The sequence below is a fragment of the Aotus nancymaae genome, unplaced genomic scaffold (assembly GCF_030222135.1).
Source record: "Aotus nancymaae isolate 86718 unplaced genomic scaffold, 86718_ANA_hifiasm-v0.15.2.pri h1tg000014l, whole genome shotgun sequence".
NCBI lineage: Eukaryota > Metazoa > Chordata > Mammalia > Primates > Aotidae > Aotus > Aotus nancymaae.
Genome location: NW_026988425.1, coordinates 106542801 through 106562877, shown reverse-complemented (window position 1 = coordinate 106562877; position 20077 = coordinate 106542801). Strand labels below are relative to the sequence as shown.

Sequence of the window (20077 nt, the reverse complement as noted above, 5' to 3'; positions counted from 1 at the left end):
TTTGCAGACGACATGATTGTATATCTAGAAGACCCTATCACCTCAGCCCAAAATCTCCTGAAACTGATAAGCAACTTCAGCAAAGTATCAGGATACAAAATCAATGTGCAAAAATCACAAGCATTCCTATACACCAATAACAGACTTAAAGAGAGCCAAATCAAGAACGAACTGCCATTCACAATTGCTACAAAGAGAATAAAATACCTAGGAACACAACTAACAAGGAACGTAAAGGACCTCTTCAAGGAGAACTACAAATCACTGCTCAACGAAATAAGAGAGGACACAAACAGATGGAGAAACATTCCATGTTCATGGTTAGGAAGAATTAATATTGTGAAAATGGCCATACTGCCCAAAGTAATTTACAGATTCAACGCTATCCCCATCAAGCTACCAATGACCTTCCTCACAGAACTGGAAAAAATCACCTTAAACTTCATATGGAACCAAAAGAGAGCCCGCATAGCCAAGTCAATTCTAAGCAAAAAGAACAAAGCAGGAGGCATCACACTACCGGACTTCAAACTCTACTACAAGGCTACAGTAATCAAAACAGCATGGTACTGGTACCAAAACAGAGATATAGACCAATGGAACAGAACAGAGACGTCGGAGGCGACACAACATATCTACAACCACCTGATCTTTGACAAACCTGAAAAAAACAATCAATGGGGAAAGGATTCCATGTTCAATAAGTGGTGTTGGGAAAACTGGCTAGCCATATGCAGAAAGCAGAAACTGGACCCCTTCCTGACACCTTACACTAAAATTGACTCCAGATGGATTAAAGACTTAAACATAAGACGTAACACCATAAAAACACTAGAAGGAAACCTAGGCAAAACCATTCAGGACATAGGCGTAGGCAAGGACTTTATGACCAAAACACCAAAAGCATTGGCAACAAAAGCCAAAATAGACAAATGGGACCTAATCAAACTCCACAGCTTCTGCACGGCAAAAGAAACAGTCAATAGAGTGAATCGGCAACCAACAGAATGGGAAAAAATTTTTGCAGCCTACCCGTCTGACAAAGGGCTGATATCCAGAATTTACAATGAACTAAAAAAGATTTACAAGAAAAAAACAAACAAGCCCATTCAAAAATGGGCGAAGGATATGAACAGATACTTTACAAAAGAAGACATACATGAGGCCAACAAACATATGAAAAAATGCTCATCATCACTGGTCATTAGAGAAATGCAAATCAAAACTACATTGAGATACCATCTCACGCCAGTTAGAATGGCGATCATTAAAAAATCTAGAGACAACAGATGCTGGAGAGGATGTGGAGAAATAGGAACACTTTTACACTGTTGGTGGGAGTGTAAATTAGTTCAACCACTGTGGAAAACAGTGTGGCGATTCCTCAAGGACCTAGAAATAGAAATTCCATTTGACCCAGCAATCCCATTACTGGGCATATATCCAAAGGATTATAAATCGTTCTACTATAAGGACACATGCACACGAATGTTCATTGCAGCACAGTTTACAATAGCAAAGACCTGGAACCAGCCCAAATGCCCATCGATGATAGACTGGACAGGAAAAATGTGGCACATATACACCATGGAATATTATGCAGCCATTAAAAAGGAGGAGTTCACATCCTTCGTAGGGACATGGATGAATCTGGAAAACATCATTCTCAGCAAACTGACACAAGAACACAAAATCAAACACCACATGTTCTCACTCATAGGCGGGTGTTGAACAAGGAGAACACATGGACACAGGGAGGGGAGCACTATACACGGGGGTCTGTTGGGGGAGGGGGGATAGTGGGGGGGGTGGGGAGTTGGGGAGGGATAGCATGGGGAGAAATGCCAGATATAGGTGAAGGGGAGGGAGGCAGCAAATCATACTGCCAGGTGTGCACCTGTGCAACAACCTTGCATGTTCTTCACATGTACCCCAAAACCTAAAATGCAATAAAAAAAAAAAAAAAAAAAAAAAAAAAAAAAAAAAGAGAAGCACCATATTAAATGATAAGCAAACCCACTAAGAAAATGAATTTGTATTTGCGACTTTAGAGCCCCATAACCTGCATATTAGCTTCAATGAGTAAAGCTTCAGATACCACAGGTAATTGACATAAACACCAAGCTGGGAAGCTGTTACTGCCTCACAAACTTCAGCATGGTAACACAGATGGACTATGATCTAAAGAAGACCACACATCTTTTTCTTTCTCTCTCTCTTTTTTTTTTTTTTTTTTCTGAGACAAAAGTTTTGTTCTTGTTGCTCAGGCTGGAGTGCAATGGTGCAATCTCGGCTCACTGCAACCTCTGCTTCCCGGGTTCAAGCAATTCTCCTCCCTCAGCCTCCTGAGTAATTGAGATTATAGGCGCCTGCCACCACACCAGGCTAATTTTTTGTATTTTTAGTAGAGACAGGGTTTCACTATGTTGGCCAGGCTAGTCTCGAACTCCTGACCTCAGGTGATCTGCCCACCTTGTCCTTCCAAAGTGCTGGATTACAGGCATGAGCCACCACGTCCAGCCTCTTTTTTAAAATAAACAAGCAAAAAATCTGTCCTGCCCTTAGGTCCAAAAATTCTACTCTTGCTACTCTCAGGAGTATGTTTACTACATGTTCCAACAGGAAAGCCGCATTTATATTAACTTCCCCTTCTTATTTTTAGGAACTTTCAGACTGTAGAGACTGCCCTAACTAGATATGAGTGAAGCTCATTTAACAGCTGCCTTTTAGTTCTGGAAGTTGAGGAACCGCACCATTCAGAAGCATTCTCACATGCGTTCATACATCAGTTAACCAATTGCTGAGATTAGGTTTGCCAGGTTTCTCTCAGGGTTAACATTTACTGTAGCTGTCTTACAGTTACCTTCAGTGAATCCTTCCTTTTGGGATCCAGTACTTGTAATCCTCAGTGGTTTAAGACAGAGGGTTAAGAATGTTTTCATACCAATAAGGCCTCTGGATGGAAGATCGTTCATCTCCCGTTTATTCCTACCCAAAGTGAATCCTGCTTTGGTATTCTGTAACGTAAGTACAGTAGTCTCCCCTTATCCTGGAGGAGATACATTCCAATACCCCTACTGGATGCCTAAAACCACATACCAAACCATGTACATACCACGTTTTTCCTGTACATACCTATGATGAAGTTTAATTTAAAAATTAGGCACAGTAAGGGATTAACAACAATCACTAATAATGAAATAGAAGAATAACAATATGCCAGCAACTCTACTCTTGCACTTTGGGGCCATTATAAAGTTAAATAAGGTTGACTTGAACACACGCCATGACAGTTAATCTGATAACAGAGCTACTAAGTGACTAACGGCCAGTTGCATAGACAGTGTGGATACGCTGGACAAAAGGGTGGTTCAGGTACTGGGTGGGATATGGCCAGACACTGCAAGATTTCATCATGCTACTCAGGATTACATGAAATTTAAAACTTATGAATTGTCTACTTCTGGAAATTTTTATTTCATATTTTCAGACCACAGTCGGCCACCAGTAACTGAAATTACAGAAAGCAAAACTGAGAAAAGGGGGAGATGACAAAAACATATATGTGAGTTGCTATGTTACACAGGTTAGTTCAGATCAAATGTCATTGTAGGCTTTTATTCATCTTTTTCTTTCCTCTTAATTCTGAGAACTTAAAATGTCTTTCTTCTAAGTCACAATCCAAATAGCTTAGATTTAGGGGGCTTTTTCTGTGCAGTATAAAATATGCTATGAACCAATAATTTTGTATGAATACATACTATATGCTTATTTTTGTATTTTCTGACATCCCTACTGGAATATAAGTTCCACAATGGTAGAATGTCTTTTGTTCACTGGTGTATTCCCTGTCTAATCGGTATTTGACACAAAGAAAATACTCAGTACTATTTGTTTAATAAACAGATGGATGAATGAGTCCTAAACAAGACACGTTGAGCCTCATTTACTGCCAAAGGAATGACAAATTTATTTTTTGTTTTATTAGATAATTTGTAATAGGGGAAGTAACACAAAGATGAACCACATTTTTAGAAAGTTAATAACCTACCTTCCATATATTGCATTCTCCCTAAGGAATCCAATAGTAATATACTTTTCTACTACTTTCCCCATGTTCACAAAAATAGATACCAATACATAGAGATCGATTTCCTTCCTTCCTTCCTTCCTTCCATTCTTCCTGCTTTCTTGTCAAGGGGAGTGCTAACCTTCTCTCCTTTCATACAACACCATTCTTCCTGCTTTCTAACATCTACTCTGAAGTTCCTTTTTTTCCTATTCAAACATGAATTTCCCTTCATTTCAAAATAAATACATAGAACACTGGTCTTCCTAAGGACTAAGCAGAGCAATAGCTGAATAAATATAACCATTCTTTTAAAATATATATATATTTATTGTTTATTTTATTTTATATATATATATTATTGCATTTTAGGTTCTGGGGTATATGTAAAGAACATGTAAGATTGTTGCATAGGTACATACATGGCAACATGGTTTGTTGCCTCCATTCTCATCACCTATATCTGGCATTTCTCCCCATGTTATCCCTCCCCAACTCCTTATCCCCGACTGTCCCTCCCCTAGTCCTCCCAAACAGACTTCAGTGTGTGATGCTCCCCTCCCTGTGTCCATGTGTTCCCATTGTTCAATACCCGCCTATGAGTGAGAACATGCCATGTTTGATTTTCTGTTCTTGTGTCAGTTTGCTGAGAATGATGGTTTCAAGATTCATCTATGTCCCTACAAAGGACAGGAACTCATCATTTTTTATGGCTGCATAGTATTCCATGGTGTATATGTGCTACATTTTCCCTGTCCAGTCTATCATCGATGGGCATTTGGGTTGGTTCCAAGTCTTTGCTATTGTAAACAGTGCTGCAATGAATATACATGTGCATGTGTCCTTATAATAGAAAGATTTATAACCTCTGGATATATACCCAGTAATGGAATTCCTGTGTCAAATGGAATTTCTATTTCTGGGTCCTTGAGGAATCGCCACATTGTCTTCCACAATGGTTGAACTAATTTACACTCCCAACAACAGTGTAAAAGTGTTCCTATTTCTCCACATCCTCTCCAGCATCTGTTGTCTCCATATATTTTAATGATTGCCATTCTAACTGGCATGAGATGGTATCTCGATGTGGTTTTGATTTGCATTTCTCTAATGACCATGATGATGAGCATTTTTTCATATGTTTGTTGGCCTCATATATGTCTTCTTTTGTAAAGTGTCTGTTCGTATCCTTTGCTCACTTTTGAATGGGCTTGTTTGTTTTTTTCTTGTAAACCTGTTTTAGTTCTTTGTAGATTCTGGATATTAGCCCTTTGTCAGATGGGTAGATTGCAAACATTTTTTCCCCATTCTGTTGGTTGCCAGTTCACTCTAATGATTGTTTATTTTGCTGTGCAGAAGCTCTGGAGTTTAATTAGATCCCATTTGTCTATTTTGGCCTTTGTTGCCAACACTTTTGGTGTTTTAGTCATGAAGTCCTTGCCTATGCCTATGACCTGAATGGTTTTGCCTAGGTTTTCTTCTAAGGTTTTTATGGTGTTAGGTCTTATGCTTGAGTCTTTAATCCATCTGGAGTTAATTTTACTGTAAGGTGTCAGGAAGGGGTCCAGTTTCTGCTCTCTGCACATGGCTACCCAGTTTTCCCAACACCATTTATTTAACAGGGAATCCTTTCCCCATTGCTTTTCTCATGTCTGTCAAAGACCAGATGTTTGTAGATGTGTGGCATTGCCTCTGATGTCTCTATTTTGTTCCATTGGTCTATATCTCTGTTTTGATACCAGTACCATGCTGTTTTGATTACTGTAGCCTTTGTATTATAGTTTGAAGTCAGGTAGCATGATGCCTCCAGCTTTGTTCTTTTTTGCTTAGAATTGACTTGGCTATTGGGCTCTCTTTTGGTTCCATATGAAGTTTAAAGTGGTTTTGTCCAGTTCTGTGAAGAAGGTCATTGGTAGCTTGATGGGGATAGCATTGAATCTGTAAATTACTTTGGGCAGTATGGCCATTTTCACCATATTGATTCTTCCTAACCATGAGCATGGAATGTTTCTCCATCTGTTTGTGTCCTCTTTTATTTTGTTGAGCAGTGCTTTGTAGTTCTCTTTGAAGAAGTCCTTTACATCCTTTGTCAGTTGTATTCCTAGGTATTTTATTCTCTTTGTAGCAATTGTGAATGGCAGTTTGTTCTTGATTTGGCTCTCTTTAAGTCTGTTATTGGGGTATAGGAATGCCTGTGACTTTTGCATATTGATTTTCTATCGTGAGACTTTGCTGAGTTGCTTATCAGTTTAAGGAGATTTGTTGCTGAGACAATAGGGTCTTCTAAATATGCAATCACATCATCTGCAAGTAGAGACAATTTGACTTCCTCCTTTCCTAACTGAATATCCTTTATTTCTTTTTCTTGCCTGATTGCTCAGGCTAGAATGTCCAATACTATATTGAATAGGAGTGGTGAGAGAGGGCATCCTTGTCTAGTGCCAGATTTCAAAGGTAATGCTTCCAGGTTTTGCTGATTCAGTATGATATTGTCTGTGGGTTTGTTGTAAATAGCTTTTATTATTTTGAGATAGGTTCCATCGATACCTAGTTTATTGAGAGTTATTAGCATAAAGGGCTGTTGAATTTTGTTGAAGGCCTTCTCTGCATCTATTGACATAATCATGTGGTTTTTGTCTTTGGTTCTGTTTATGTGGTGAATTACGTTTATAGATTTGTGTATGTTGAATCAGCCTTGCATCCCTGGGATGAAGCCTACTTGATCGTGATGGATAAGCTTTTTGTGCTGTTGCAATTGGTTTGCCAGTATTTTATTGAAGACTTTTTCATCTATGTTCATCATGGATATTGGCCTGAAGTTTTCTTTTCTTGTGAGTCTCTGCCAGGTTTTGGTATCAGGATGATGTTGGTCTCATAAAATGATTAGGGGAAGATTCCGTCTTTTTGGATTGTTTGGAATAGTTTCAGAAGGAATGGTACCAGCTCCTCTTTGTATGTCTTGTAGAATTCGGCTGTGAACCCATCTGGACCTGGGCTTTTTTTGGTTGGTAAGCTGTTAATTGCTGCCTCAACTTCAGCCCTTGTTACTGGTCTATTCAGGGTTTCGACTTATTCCTGGTTTAGGCTTGGGAGGGTGTAAGTGTCCAGGAATTATCCATTTCTTCCAGGTTTACTGGTTTATGTGCATAGAGTTGTTTGTAGTAATCTCTGATGGTGGTTTGTATTTTGTGGAATCTGTAGTGATACCCCCTTTATCGTTTTTTATTGTATCTATTTGATTCTTCTCTCTTTTCTTTTTTATTAATCTGGCTAGTAGTCTATTTTGTTGATCTTTTCAAAAAACCAGCTCCTGGATTTATTGATTTTTTGAAGGGTCTTTTTTTTGTCTGTGTCTCTATCTCCTTCAGTTCTGCTATGATCTTAGTTATTTGTTGTCTTCTGCTAGCTTCTGAGCTTTTTGATCTTGCTCTTCTAGCTCTTTCAATTTTAACGATAGGGTGTCAATTTTAGATCTTTCCTTGCTTCTCACATAGGCATTTATTGCTATAAATTTTCCTCTGGACACTGCTTTAAATGTGTCCCAGAGATTCTGGTACATTGTATCTTCATTCTTGTTGGTTTCGAAGAACATCTTTATTTCTGCCTTCATTTCATTGTTTATCCAGTCAACATTCAAGAGTCAGTTGTTCAGTTTCCATGAAGTTGTGTGGTTCTGAGTTAGTTTCTGAATTCTGAGTTCTAAGTTGATTGCACTGTGGTCTGAGACTGTTTGTTATGATTTCTGTTCTTTTGCGTTTGCTGAGGAGTGAATTACTTCCAATTATGTGGTCAATTTTAGAGCAGGTGTGATGTGGTGCTGAGAAGAATGTATATTCTGTGGATTTGGGATGGAAAGTTCTGTAAATGTCTATTAGGTTTGCTTGGTCCAGGTCTGAGTTCAAGTCCTGGATATCCTTGTTAATTTTCTGTCTCGTTGATCTGTCTAATATTGACAGTGGAGTGTTAAAGCCTCCTACTATTATTGTATAGGAGTCTAAGTTCTTGTTAAGAACTTGCTTTATGTATCTGGATGCTCCTGTGTTGGGGGCATATATATTTAGGATCTTTAGCTCTTCTTGTTGCATTGATCCTTTTACCATTATGTAATGCCCTTCTTTGTCTCTTTTGAACATTGTTGGTTTAAAGTCTATTTCATCAGAGACTAGGATTGCATCTCTTGCTTTTTTTTTTTTCTCTCCATTTGCTTGGTAGATCTTCCTCCATCCCTTTATTTTGAGCCTATGTGTATCCTTGCATGTGAGATGGGTTTCCTGGATACAATACACTGATGGGTCTTCATTTTTTATCCAATTTGCCAGTCTGTGTCTTTTGATTGGGGCATTTAGCCCATTTACATTTAAGGTAAATATTGTTATGTATGAATTTGATCCTGCCATTTTGATGCTAGCAGGTTGTTTTGCCCATTAGTTGACGCAGTTTCTTCATTGGGTTGTTTTGCCCATTAGTTGACACAGCATCATTCATTGTGTCCATGCTTTTTACCATCTGGTACATTTTTAGAGTGGCTCGTACTGGTTGTTCCTTTCTATGTTTAGTGCTTCTTTCAGGAGCTCTTGTAAAGTAGGCCTGGTGGTGATGAAATCTCTGAGCAATTGCTTGTTCATAAAGGATTTTATTTCTCCTTCGGTTATGAAGCTTAGTTTGGCTGGATATGAAATTCTAGGTTGAAAGTTCTTTTCTTTAAGGATGTTAAATATTGGCCTTCACTCTCTTCTGGCATGTAGGGTTTCTGCAGAGAGATCCTCTGTGAGTCTGATGGGCTTCCCTTTGTGGGTAATCCAACCTTTCTCTCTGGCTGCTCTTAGCATTTTCTCCTTCATTTCAACCCTGGTGAATCTGACGATTATGTGCCTTGGGGTTGCTCTTCTTGAGGAATATTTCTGTGGTGTTCTCTGTATTTCCTAACCATTCTTTTGGTAGACATTCAGGTTGTGTATCAACTGATGTCACTACAAACAATGCTTATATTAATATCCTTGTAAATAAACATTTATAGAGAACTGGATTTATGCCTGATAGACATATTATCAACCCAGGATTTCTGGGTCAAAACTTTGCAAACTCATTGTCTATTATATGAGCTGCAAGTATTTTTATGAGGTTTATTATTTTACCTTTTATTTTGTTTATGCTATTGTTGAAGATAATTCTCCCTGGGTCTTGGCTTTTATATGTCTACTGAGTGGAGGCACTGACTCCCTTTGCTCTGCACTATCTTTATAAGGATGTTTGTATAGAGAGCAGCCATAGAAAGTAGATATCGTACCTCCCTCTAAATAATGATAATAAGCAGGCATGCTTATTGTCCATCATAAAAATTTCAGAGTTCCTAAGCTCAGGGCATCTCTTCTGTAACCCACTGTGTTTGCAGGTATTACCTGATACTCTCCATTTCACCATGTGGGGAGTGGGGCTCAAGAAACAGGCACAAGAACATGCTGATCCAGGAAATTGTGGGAGGCCTTTTAGCCTGAAAAATGAATAAAATCTCCACACTTCATGGTTCTAGATACCTGTGAATGTTTTATAAGATTAATAATCCAATGTGTATATCTTTAAGTCTTCCAGGGATCTGTCTAATTTTGGTGGTCCTTCACACTCCATACACACACACACACACACACACACACACATATATCCACACACATATATTCTGGTAAGTTTTATTCTAACATTTTCATTTTTTACACTTAAATATTCAACATAGATTAGATTTTTGCCTATTGGGAAAGACAAGGTTCTTAGATTTTTTTCCCTTCCACATGACAGCAATCTTTATTAAATAAATTGCCCTCTACCCATTGAATTAAAAGTTTATCCCTACCATGTACTAATTTACCATATGTGTTGATATTTTACTCTATTTTGGTATATTTTAGGTTTCACCAGTCCATTTATTTAGGTTTTCCTGAAAACAGAATGATGCTTTGATTATAGCAACTTGGTATACATTTTAATTTTTGTTAAGGCATAACTATCTCACTTTTTTATTCAAAATGTTTTGGCTATTCTCCAAAATTTATCCTACTATATGCATTATTTAAAATAAATTTTACTTATTCCAAATCCCTTGAAATCTATTGAAATCCTCAGTAGAATTGCATTAAATTACATATTGTTCTCAGACTTAATGCTCTTTTTGTGACATTAGAGTTTTTTATCTAAATATTTACTATTTGGGTCTTATTTAAGTATATTTGTTAAATTTCATAATTTCCTTTTATAATCAAGTACTTATATCTAGGTGGTTTGTGGTTTTTAATTTATTTTTCTTTGGTTCGGGATACATATAGACACATATACAAATATTTTTACTCAAAATAATCTTTACTAACTAGATATTGCTAGTTAGCACAAAAGCTGTTAATTTTTTTTTTTTTTTTTTTTTTGAGACGGGAGTTTCGCTTTTGTCACCCAGGCTGGAGTGCAATGGCGCTATCTTGGCTCACCGCAACCTCCGCCTCCTGGGTTCAGGCAATTCTCCTGCCTCAGCCTCCTGGGTAGCTGGGATTACAGGCACGCGCCACCACGCCCAGCTAATTTTTTGTATTTTTTAGTAGAAACGGGGTTTCACCATGTTGACCAGGATGGTCTCGATCTCTTGACCTCGTGATCCACCTGCCTTGGCCTCCCGAAGTGCTGGGATTACAGGCGTGAGCCACCGCGCCCGGCCCCAAAAGCTGTTAATTTTTATATATTTTTAATTCAGTAATCTTACCAATTCCCTTAATCTGCCTGAGAGTTCTTAAAAAATCCTCTTGTATAATTCCATTATTTCTGTTATTTTTTTAAATTCTATCCACATATTTATAAAGATTTTTCAAAGATCTATAAAAATATTTTTGCCTAATTATGTTAACTAAAATCTTCAAAACACTACTGAGTAATAGTGGTGATAAGCAGCTATCTCTGTATTACTTATTATATTATTGAAAATAATTTGAGGCTGAGCACAGTGACTCACGCCCGTAATCCCAGCACTTTGGGAGGATGAGGCAGTGGATTGCTTGAAGTAAGGAGATCAAGACCAGCTCGAGCAACATGGTGAAACCCTGTCTCTACCAAAAATGCAAAAATTATATGAGCATGGTGGCATGCACCTGTAATCCCAGCTACTCAGGAGGCTAAAGCACAAGAATCGTTTGCACCTGGGAAGTGGAGGTTGAAGTTAGCTGAGATAATGCCACTGCACTCCACCCTAGGTGACAGAGTGAGACTCTGTCTCAAGAAAAAATAAAATAGAAAAATTTAATTTGAGTTTTCTTTTTTAAATATAAACAGATTTTTATATAAGTATTTCTATCATGTGTAAGTAATTTCTGTATATTCTTATTTTATAAGCTTTCATGAGGAATGAATGATGAATTTTATCAATGCTTATCTGACATCTCACAGTATAATTAAATAATGGTAATTTAAAATGTTTTGTTATAATACATTTTGTATGTGATTTACTAGTGTTAAACCATGGGTGAATAAGGTTTCCCTAATCACAAGTTATTATCATTTTAATACATTCATTAACCAACATTTTATTTCATTTTCATATCTACATTCATAAGTAAAAATGATCCCTAGTTTTCTTGAGGGTACTGTAGACAGTTGTGGTGTTAAACTTATGCTGGTTTCTTAAAATGAACTGGGAAGCTTTCAATTTTTTCTATTCCTTGGATTATTTCAATAATATACGAATTACTATTTTTAATGCTTAGAATGCAGCTATAAAACAATTTCATCTAATACTTCAACATTTTTAGATTCTAATTGCCTTTATAATATATCTTTTGCTTATTTGTCATTTGGTGTTTATAGCTGATAGTTTAAAGTCTTTAACACCTATGACATTAAATGAAGATCTCAGAAAGCTTCCTCAAGAAAAATGGTAAAGTAAAAGACTAAAGTGCTAAATGTAACAGGGAAACCACCATTAGAAAGTTAATTCATCAACTCACACTGCAAAGAACCACCTTTCAAACATGGATGTGAGTAACCAGTGGAAGCAACAGGACAAAAAACTAAAGAATACATGCTCATGGTTAGGAAGAATCAATATCATGAAAATGGCCATACTGCCCAAAGTAATTTACAGATGCAATGCCAGCCCCATCAAGCTACCTATGACCCTCTTCACAGAACTGGAAAAAAACACCTTAAACTTCATATGGAACCAAAAAGAGAGCCCACATAGCCAAGACAATCCTAAGCAAAAAGAACAAAGCTGGAGGCATCACGCTACCTGACTTCAAACTATACTACAAGGCTACAGTAATCAAAACAGCATGGTACTGGTATCAAAACAGAGATATAGGCCAATGGAACAGAACAGAGGCCTCAGACGTAACATCATACATCTACAACCATTTGATCTTTGACAAACCTGACAAAAACAAGCAATGAGAAAAGGATTCCCTGTTTAATAAATGGTGTTGGGAAAACTGGGTAGCCATGTGCAGAAAGCAGAAACTGGACCCCTTCCTGACACCTTACAGTAAAATTAACTCCAGATGGATTAAAGACTCAAGCATAAGACCTAACACCATAAAAACCTTAGAAGAAAACCTAGGCAAAACCATTCAGGTCATAGGCATAGGCAAGGACTTCATGACTAAAACACCAAAAGCATTGGCAACAAAGGCCAAAATAGGCAAATGGGATCTAATTAAACTCCGGAGCTTCTGCACAGCAAAATAAACAATCATTAGAGTGAACTGGCAACCAACAGAATGGGGAAAAAATGTTTGCAATCTACCCATCTGACAAAGGGCTAATATCCAGAATCTACAAAGAACTAAAACAGATTTACAAGAAAAAAAAAATCCATTCAAAAATGTAGGAAGGATACAAACAGATATTTTACAAAAGAAGACATATATGAGTCCAACAAACATATGAAAAAATGCTCATCATCACTGGTCATTAGAGAAATGCAAATCAAAACCACATCGAGATACCATCTCATGCCAGTTAGAATGGAGATCATTAAAAAAATCTGGAGACAACAGATGCTGGAGAGAATGTGGAGAAATAGGAACACTTTTACACTGTTGTTGGGAGTGTAAATTAGTTCAACCAATGTGGAAGACAGTGTGGCAATTTCTCAAGGATCTAGAAATAGAAATTCCATTTTACCCAGCAATCGCATTACTGGGTATACATCCAAAGGATTATAAATCGATCTATTATAAAGACACATGAACACATATGTTCATTGCAGCACTGTTTACAATAGCAAAGACCTGGAACTAACCCAAATGCCCATCGATGAGAGACTGGACTGGGAAAATATGGTACATATACACCATGGAATACTATGCAGCCATAAGAAACGATGAGTTCATGTCCTTTGTAGGGACATGGATGAATCTAGAAACCATCATTCTCAGCAAACTCACACAAGAACAGAAAATCAAACACCACATGTTCTCACTCATAGGTGGGTGCTGATCAATGAGAACACATGGACACAGTGAGAGGAGCATCACACACTGAGGTCTGTTGTGGGGGAGAAGGGGAGGGACAGTGGGGGGTAGGGAATTGGGAAGGGATAACATGGGGAGAAATGCCAGATATAGGTGATGGGGGAATGGAGGCAGCAAACCACATTGCCATGTATGTACCTATGCAACAGTCTTGCATATTCTGCACATGTACCCCAGAACCTAAAGTGCAACAAAATATGTATATAACATATACATATATATGTTATATATATATTGTATATGTAACATATATATACAATATATATGTATATGTTATATATATATTGTTATATATAGTATATGTTATATATATTGTTATATATATGTTATATATGTATTGTATATGTTATATCTATATGTATATATGCTATATATGTATATGTAACATATATATGAATATATATGTTTGTGTGTGTGTGTGTGTGTATATATATATATATAAATATAAACTAAAGAATCCAAATTGTTGAACACAAAAGGACTGAAAAGGACTTTTATTTGCTCTCTTCCCAAGTGTTCCTCCAACTGAGAAAGATAGAAAGAATCAAAATCATCCTATCCCATTTTCTTTGCCCCTAAATCTGCTTTCCCCAGTTAGGCTTCATTTTAAAACAAGGTTAGGAAATAAAACAGTACTTTCCTTTGCAGAAGCAATATATTTTTTAAGCATCTCATGCCAGTATTTAGCTCCTAAATATTCTCTAAATTTTTCAATAAGCATCTCCTCTTTGGCCTCTATTCCTCATACCAGTTAACTTTTCCTCTTTTCCTTCTCATACTCATTGGTGGCTTTTTTATCAGGCAGCTGAAATGTATCCCCGATGTCAGTTATATCCTACATCACTGGGTTTATAATTTTATCTTTGCTTCTCTAGCTGACTATTTTCCCAATTCTCCATTAAGCTACACACCCACAGCATGCATGGGCTTCTTTCCATTATGCACTTACAGTTACTTTGAGTCACCAGAATTACCCTCCAAAGAGCACACTAACTCTTCCCAAAATGATTTAATTGCTTCTGATGCAATCTTTGAGCCTCTTCCTATCCTCATCTACATTAAAACTAAATCTGTTGTTGTTTCAGAAAGTAAACCACATTGAGCATGCTGTACCACCAGGAGATGAGATGCAGAACAGTAACTAGATGATAAAGACATTATCATCCAGCTCAAAAATACAATTAAATCACATCAAAGACTATCAGGGACACTGTACTCTGTTCTTCTTCATCTCAGCACACCATAAAAAAAGGTCCATGTTTCATGAGAAAAGGGCCTTTGCATTTTGATCTGCGTTAAAAGAGATAGACTACTCAGGCTGATAGGTCATAGGTTAGTGGAATTACATTCTAAATTAACATAAATCGCCATGCCAACTCTCTATGGTAGAATTTAAGAAGTTGTTTCTCAGAAAATTAAATTTCGAGACAGTAGAGAACAATAATCTTTTTTTTTTTTTGAGACAGAGTCTCACTCTGTTCCAGGCTGGAGTGCAGTGGCACGATCTTGGCTCACTGCAGCCTTCACCTCCTGGGTTCAAGCAACAGCCTCCTGGGTTCCTGCCTCAGCCTCCTGAGTAGCTGGGATCACAGGAATACTCCACCACACCCAGCTAACTTTTTGTATTTTAGTAGACACGGTGTTTCACCATGTTGCCCAGGCTGGTCTCAAACTGCTAAACTCAGACAATCTGCCCACCTCAGCCTCCCAAAGTGCTAGGATTACAGGTGTGAGCCACTGCACCCAGCAAAAATCCAATTTTTATAATTTGTCCTTTAAGTCTAAAGGAAAGAGAATTAGAAGTCTTCATGGAAACAGTGCATATTTTCCAAAAAACAAGCAAAAAGACCTCAACAGAAATCTTTTGAAAAGAGTAACTTACAAGAGGATAGCAAAGTATTTCTCATGACATCTCTGCTATTTAACTATATCTCACCTTTACTCTAATCACTCTGCCCTTCTACATTTGAATTGTTTCTTGCACATGGTACATGTGGTAGAGAGACTTACTGAGTCCAGATAATTCAATGTGTTCCCCCACATGACTAAGCTTCCTTTGCAGTGAAAGTAAGGCCACACGACTTGGTTTGATGAAGGGGCTGCAAGTCCAAGTATCACTGCTGAGCTAAGTGAGTTAGAAGCTGGCATGCTTCCTCCAACCATCTCTTCCTATGCTGCTGCAACCTAAAAGGCCATGGGGCAAGAACTCAGCATCACAAGATTCAGTTCCCTGAGTCACTTCGTGGAGGAAAGCCTCTGCCAGCCTACAGCAGACTATATATGAGTTAGAAACAAATTTCTATTGACTAAGTTACTGAGATTTGGGACTTTAATCAGTTGCAGCTAGTCTTAATTACCCTAAATAATACCATGCATAATCATAAAACATTAGGGCAGTAAGAAACCTGAGAGATCACCTGTTCCTGTGTATTTTAAACTTTAGATTGTGTTTTTCTTTTTTTCTTTTTCTTTTTTTTTTTTTTTTTTGAGATGGAGTTTCGCTCTTGTTACCCAGGCTGGAGTGCAATGGCACGATCTCGGCTCACTGCAACCTCCGCCTCCTGGGTTCAGGCAATTCTCCTGCCACAGCCTCCTGAGTAGCTGGGATTACAGGCACGCGCCACTATGCCCATCTAATTTTTTGTATTTTTAGTAGAGATGGGGATTCACCATGTTGACCAGGATGGTCTCAATCTCTTGACCTCATGATCCACCCGCCTCGGCCTCCCAAAGTGCTGGGATTACAGGCTTGAGCCACCGCACCCGGCCTAGATTGTGTTTTTCCAAGGAAGATTTTTATCAGGTGAAATAAAAAATATATTTAGAGATAAAAGTGAAGCTGCTTTCTTAGTCATGATGGAGAATCTCTTAGAGCCCCAGCCTTATCTCTCCTACCTTATCTCCACCTTCAGGTACCAAATAATCTCCAATATCCACAACTGCATAGATGAACAGAGCAAAGCCACTTGTAGGACATGGCTTGAAAGATAGTAACCTAGGTCAACTCCCTCAGTTTGGGGAAGTTCTAGGGTCTAATATGTCTTGCCTAGGTTCTTTATTAGACATAGAAAGCAAAACCAGGGTAATGTTTTTCCGTGGTTGGGGGGAAGTGGGGGGGAGAGAGAGAGAGAGAGAGAATGTGTGTATGTGTGTGTGAAGTCTGACAACCCACATCAGGAGACATAACTTTGAATCTACCAGATGGTGAAGTTTTTGAGAGAAAGTGTTGCAACAATGGCTTGTCATACTGAACATCAGTTTGGCATTATTTTCAAGAGCTGAACAATCACATAGTTCCTATAATTTAGAAATTCCATTCTTAGAAATACATCCTCAAGAGAATCCCTTGCACATGTATGCAAGACTCATGTTCAAGACTAATTTCAGCAGCATTGTTCACCACAAAAAGAACCTATTGTGAACAGTGCTTTTCCTTGGGAGACTTGATGACTATGATCTGGTACATTTTATAGAAAGTTAAATTGAATAAACTAGTGACATGCAAAATATGATTAATCTTAGCAAAGCACTATGAACAATTAAATCCCAAAAGATTACATATGGCATAGTATCCTTTTCCATAAACACCAAATAAAGCAAGTATGTGTATGTATGTTTGTGTACATGTACACAGGTAATATACATAATACTTATATAAGCAATTAAAAATATTTCACATTTTAAAAATATACAGGCAATGAGTATATATTTCACAATAGAAAGAAAAACATGTTAATGATAAACAGACAAATTGGGATGATATTGGCCTGGATGAAGGGAGGCAGCAAAATCAGATGAAGGGCATACATATGGCCTAATGTCAGTCATTATTTCCAGATCTCAGCTTTTACTTTAGATTCTGGATTCACGATAACTCATTAGTTTCAGTAGATATATGTGGACCACCAGTGAGTATGTGAGCTGAACCTAGAATTGTAACTGAATTCTCATTGTAGTTGACTTCTAAGCCTGAGGTCTAAAGAAAAAAAACAATATTTAAAAACCCAAACCAATTTTAGAACAAATAAATGAAGAGAAAATTTCTTTTCTTTCCCTTCTATAAGTACATCAACTACACAGTTGCTATGTTTGGTTTGGATACTGAAGAGAAATCTAGCGAATATCTGATATCATTGGTAGCCTTTGGAAAGATAAATAACCATTCTAGGAGAACTAAGACTGCAAAGGGTAAATGATGCCCAATTTAAGAACAACAGTGGACTACCACAACTCAAAGAGGAGAAAAGTATATATGACACACTCAGTTATGGCTGTTACAATATGCATATATAATATATATACTCACTTACTCCTCACCCAAGGAGGGGGATAAAATGGAATCAGAAAGGTTTTAAGTAGGCAGCCTTCAAATGCTTCTCACTGATCACTGCATATCCTTCATACTAGCATAGCACACTTTCACTGACTAGTTCTCCCCCTAACCAGCTGCGTAATCTTTAGCAAATCGTCCAGTCAGTTTTCATACTCAGTTTCCTCATCAGTTGTGAGCATTAGGAAACAAATCAAAGTATTAGTACAGAGTCTGAGGCTTAATTGTTTTTTCGAAAATGTTGAATAAATTTTAATCTCGAAGTAGAGAGTAAGGAAAAGATTTTTGTGATGTATCTTTAGTGATGTTCTAAGCAAGCTATATTGTAGTACTAGAGATTTAATCCATTTAAAAATGAGTAGTTTAGCCTTACTCCTATCCCTTTTCCTAAACCTGTTCATCCAGAAACATAGCAAAAGCAAACATATACACATTGGTAATCTATATGTATAGTTTCTAAAGTAAGACCAATGTATAGTTCTAAACTATACAAGTAGGTTTCCAATATATAAACTATACAACAGGCTTTCCATTTATGAATCAATGTTCATTTATAGAATATCTGAGTTTTCAGAATAATTATTTTGTTTTATTTGACACTTACAATCAAGGTGATGAATTTCATCATTTTTAATGCTAAAGTTCCATTAAAACATTTACTAAAATTAGGGAATTTTAAACCATGGAAACTTAATTGCATCAATTGTCCTTTCTCACCCTCCAATGTTTTACAATGAAAGTAAATAATGGATGCAATAATGAAGCAAAGGACAAGTTGGATTTGCATATTTTATAAACGTGATCAGGAGAGTGACTGTGCTTCTTTGCTTCAAATGGTAGTTAGGTTAATCATGTGTTTACGAAAGAGAAAGCACAATTTCCTCAGGCCACAGAGGGCTCAGAGAGGTGACTTTGAAATGACGTCCTAGGTGTCTTCCTTTGCTCTCATGTGGGAGAAGATGAAAAAACAAAGCTCTCAAAAAAAATTCATGTTCACAGAGAAGATAACTGTGAAACTGTAAAAGCAGTTTTCCCATAGCCCCCAAAATGGGACATAAGTATGTTTAATTTACTGAGTTCTACAGGAGATAGATACAGAAAATCCTCTCTGAGCTCTAACTCATAAAACATACTGAACTTGCTTGACCAAATGAAAGGTATCTTAAAAGGAGTGAAAGAAGCCATTCCCTTTGATCAGCTTTTGCTCCCTAAGTCAGTTCCAGGGAGGCCCACCACTCACTAGGTTGTCAGCCATCCTGCTCTGCTCCCTAAATGTTTCCCCAAGAGTAAGCAGAATGCTGTCTCTAGCCACTCTGCCTCACTCCCCTCTCCTTCATTCCCTACCTCCCATTTACACACATAACCTGAAAATGTAGATCCTCAACAACCATGAAGGAAGTAGCACAGTGTATTTTTGAACAATGTTCTTGCAAACAATGTCTTATTGGGTGAAGGATCTATGAATAAATGAATGACCCCAATTTATTTGGAATATGTTTTGTTTGATATACTGCATTCCTTCCATATAACAGGGCTAACAAGGCCCTTGAGAACAAAGAAAAATGGCACATGAGCAAAGAAGAATATACTACATGAAATCCTAACAGAATCTTAAAATTAAGAGGAAACTGCATGTCTGCCTCAGTCCATCTGTATCTGAGAAGAAAAATTTACCATTGCACATGTAGACAAAGAGCAAGACCAAGGTCAGTCTTCTCTGTTTATTGGAAAAGCTGATCTTAAATTGTTTGAGGTTGAGAGACAGAAAAAAATACATGTGACTTATGAAAAATACTGTCAAATAAGGTTAAGATTCAGAAGATAAATAATATGTCTGAAAATAGAGTAGGATTCAGAAGAAAACTTCCAGGAACAGAAGTTTGATATCCTCGATGAAGTTCAAACAACATGGTTGCTATGAAATAAAATGAGACTGTTGTAAATAACTAAATGAGGGGGAAAAAATCAAATGAATGATATAAGGATAAATTGCTTTAGAAAAAAAAAGCTACAGCCAAGTTAAAATTCATGTGGTAGGCTATAGCAGGAAGTGTTGATTCTAAGGAACAGTAAATGAGTGAAGCTCACATATAAGAAAAGCTCAACTGTCATCTCAGAACTCAAAAGAATGAGACAAAACTAAAATAATGCAAGAGAAGATGAGTGATGTAGAGGATG

At 37.3% G+C, this 20077-nt stretch overlaps 1 long non-coding RNA gene and 1 pseudogene across 1 annotated transcript in view; both read right to left on the bottom strand.

Moving 5' to 3' along the window:
- The window catches only part of LOC105729386 (uncharacterized), a 306201-nt gene that overhangs the window by 108520 nt on the left and 177604 nt on the right, over nucleotides 1–20077 (bottom strand). The gene's annotated exons all lie outside the window — the stretch shown is intronic.
- LOC135275036 (U6atac minor spliceosomal RNA) lies at nucleotides 4123–4233 on the bottom strand (annotated as a pseudogene).